Below are 4211 nucleotides of genomic sequence, written 5' to 3' on the forward strand. Positions count from 1 at the left end.
CAATTTATTGTACTTAGTACTCTTCTTATTCTATTAAGTACTAAGCACGTATAAAATCTGAAATCTGACCTAACCTAACCACCATAATTATGCATTTATAGTGACTCCTGTGATTATCATCTATTATATAAATATATAAATTCTAGTAATATATTAATTTATTAATTTTAAGAATGTGGTATACAGTAGGTAATTAACACAAAAATGTGACATAAAATATTAATGGTCAAACAAACAAATAATAAAATTATATTTCTACAATTCTAGATTAAAATATAAAATAAAATGTTATCATTTTATTGTATCTACTAAGTAACTTTAATATTTAAGTATGCGTAATTGAACATATATTTTACCCCATCGTCCGACAGTTTTTACTACTTATTCTTTAGAATTACAAAAACTTTAAAGCTTTTTTCATACTCAATCAAAACATTCTACAGTGCTTGTTGTGGTAAAAAAAAAAATACTAACACTATAACAAATGTTATAGCCGTTATAGATATATATTAACACATAATCTACTGTTCGTATTATAATATTATATTATTATAAGTGAACTAGGTATAATAACGTTAAAACATAATATGAAATAATTTAAAAGTTGAAACTGATATAGGTTGTTAATTAAATCAATATTATAAAACTATTATTTTTATAGAAATTTTAGGAGATTATAATATTATGAATCTATGAATATATTTTTTTTCAGATCTAGTCTAATGTTATAAATTATATAATGCAATATTTTATATTTTTAAATAAAAAATTCAGTTTCTTTATGTAAAAATTTAAAACGCCATTAAGAACTTAATGTCTTAATCATTCAAAATTTTATGAACGTAAGTCTTAATTAGTACGAATGTTGAATACAAAACGCCTTACCTATACGACTTATGGACAAAAAAGTGTTGAATTTTGTTCAAACAATGATAAATCTAAAATCAATATTAAATTTTATTTTTTAGATACCTACATAAAGCTACAAACTGCATGTAACGTGAAAATTCTATTGCCTTTTAGCCCTATTAACTATATGTAATTAATATTAACATGTGCATAATAGTTATGACTTAAGTATATTATAGTAAGTTAATCGTTTTTTTTTTTTTTTACAAAAAAAATTTCAGATTATTTTAACTACATAATCAATGATATAAGACCGAAGTATAAACTGTTATGTTACTCGATAAACAACATCATGATTCTTTTTTTATTCTCCTTGAAATTCTCTTAACACTCAACGTGCGTATTATTATTTATTAGTACTGTCAACTGAAATATTCAATAATTGTGATGAATATTAAAATCAAATTAGATATACTATCATAACTGGGAATATGAGTATGCTCGGATAAATGCGATAGTATAATAAGCTTAGAAAATAATAATGGTTGACCCGATAGTCAAATCTTGGCAGATAAATTTAGTATCGGTCAACAAACGATGTGTCTATATAAATTTCAAACGTATAACTGTATAAGCTATTCAATCGATGATAATACTGTAGACAGTGGACTTTTGAACAATGAAGAATTCACTGCATGTCAAATAATCAATAATAATCAAGCATTTAATAAGGCTTTAAAAATGTATTTCATTATATTACTCATTGATTTGACTTTATTTTGATAAATTTATAAGTTGATCGTCTCAAAATTCAATTACGGAATAATACATCGAATTAATTTTTTATCCCCTTTAAATTTCGAGTTATTGTGACTTGGTTGTATATACATTTGTATTGTATAATCTTATAATTTATTAATATTAGATAGTAACACACAAAAGTCAAAAAGTAAAACGTGTTACTTAATTTCTTTAGAATATTTTCCAAGTAGCGAAAATGTAATAGAAATTATATTATTAATTCCAAAAAATATAACGTGTTACTGTTTAAACGAAAAAATGTATTAATACTTAGATATGATATTTATAATGTAAATGTATTATTTTAAATTTAAGATCTTCGTATATGCCTATAGTTCAGTTTTCAATGTTTCTGATCGTATAATATTATCATATTTATTTGCAATGAACTACCTACTTCATTTAAGTAACTATATATTAATATATGATATAACATCACCTTGTTCAAAATGTATTCAATGTCCTGTAAACTACTTACTTTGATTGTCCATTGACGTTCGATAAGAAATATGGGAAACGTCATATGAACCATTATTATTTAACTATATACTATATTACTATAACAAGATTTATGTTAATTAATAGGTAATGAGTACCGAACCAATAATCTACCGACTTGACTTTATAATCGCACATAAAATATATATCGTATAACGAATAGTTCCCCGTTTAAGACATGTGTAATACTTAAGATCTAGTCAAAAATGTTAAAATGATATTATTATAAACATTTGCAAAAAGAATTGAATTTTCCTTCGGACACACTTTATGCAACTACTTCTGTCGATTTGAAAATAAAATAATTTGCAAAAATTATATAAATCTAATTAAAATATGGTTTCTTATTTCTTTACCTATTAGGTTTCTTATTGACTAAAATGATATTGGTACTTTGACAACAGGGTAGAAAATGTATAAAAAGAACTTGTATTCCACAATCTACAAATACAATGGTCCTATGTTTTATTATGTATAACGAGAATGGCGCGGTTTCGTTGAAATAACTGCGACGCTGCGGCAACCTTCCTGCATATTATTAAGGTTTATTGATGAAAAAAAAAAAATAATACTGTTATAGCAGGATAAAAAATCATATTCCGTATTGGTGTATATGTCGAGTATTATGATCGACATAATAATAATATACCTTTAGGGAACGCCTTTACTCACCCCAATACCGATTTAACGTCAAAAACCGTATTCATGTCGAACCTCTTCAGGCCGCACATCACTCTCACACCATTCCAGTTATTAATCCTTTCGACATCTATCACCTAATCCTATTCGTTTGAAAGATGATGATCATGGATTATGTCCGGCGAGCTTAAAACAGATTTTGGTGTATTATCTTATAATATAATAATATACTTACTATATATATTATTGGTAATATATTATAATAAAATAATTATGTATACTGATGAGGCACAAGGAGATATTTTGATATTTATATTATTTTAGTGTTTTTAAACCCACGTTTTTAAAATTATAATTTTAAGATATCAGGATCACTATATCGATGTGCATAATGTAAGAACAACATTTTTTTAAAATAACTTTCATAATATTATTATATTTTGGATGTTCAAATTTTCTCACAAAATAACTTTGGAATTGTGGAAATAATTCTGTTAACGCATCATACAAGTAAAGTAACAACAAATATATTTTATGCTATAATTTTCTGTCGCGTATCACATAGGTTATTTTTAGTTTATTGTAATAATAGTAATATTTTGTGTTTTACTATAAAAAATAAATTATTATAATTTTTTTAATATCACATATTATAATATCTCGTGTATCGGCCGATTCATTGGTGTTTCAAAATAAAAGTTCACAATATTTTTATTTTAAAGAATAAAAATACGATTAGATAACTTATCTAATGTAGCTATTTGGTCGTTTCACTCATAGGCATAGGCATGAATTAATTAATTTTTCCAAAAAAAATACTTAGCAATATATGTATGTGAAGCAAATTTGTATTAGTCTAGTTCACGTATGAGTGTTTTACTTTATCAGCTATACCATTATTTTATTTATAACCAGTGTTTGATTAATACGCACATCTCGTCAAAATATTATATTGTTACTATGATAAAAAGTACATAGGTAACTATAAAGATAATATAATATTAATACACAAAATATAATCAAAGTTGTCAGTGCCTCAGTAGAATCATTGTTTCATTGTAAAAACACTTTGTTTGAAAATGAGTAAGTAACTGTTAACATTGTTTTAAAAATGAATTCATAATATTATTGAGAATGATTGGAAAACTATTCAATAATGATGAAAAATTAAAAAATGTCTTTGAACTAACTATTAACACCGGCCATTGAATGTTTGGGTCTATATAAGCTGAAATTAACGACTGGTTAAACAGAATAAAAATTACATTAATAAGTTTTAATAATACTAGGTATGTTAATTAATATTTTTGTTGCCTACTTAAAACAAACATTGCTGCTAGTAGGTGCCCAACTTATTAAAATCTCTATAACATTATAATATTTATTATTGAAAATGACTATATACAAATAATTTTGTTTTTAAA

This window comes from Diuraphis noxia, unplaced genomic scaffold, assembly GCF_037042655.1.
Source record: "Diuraphis noxia isolate RWA-SAM2 unplaced genomic scaffold, SU_Dnox_SAM2 contig0003, whole genome shotgun sequence".
In the NCBI taxonomy this organism is placed as follows: domain Eukaryota; kingdom Metazoa; phylum Arthropoda; class Insecta; order Hemiptera; family Aphididae; genus Diuraphis; species Diuraphis noxia.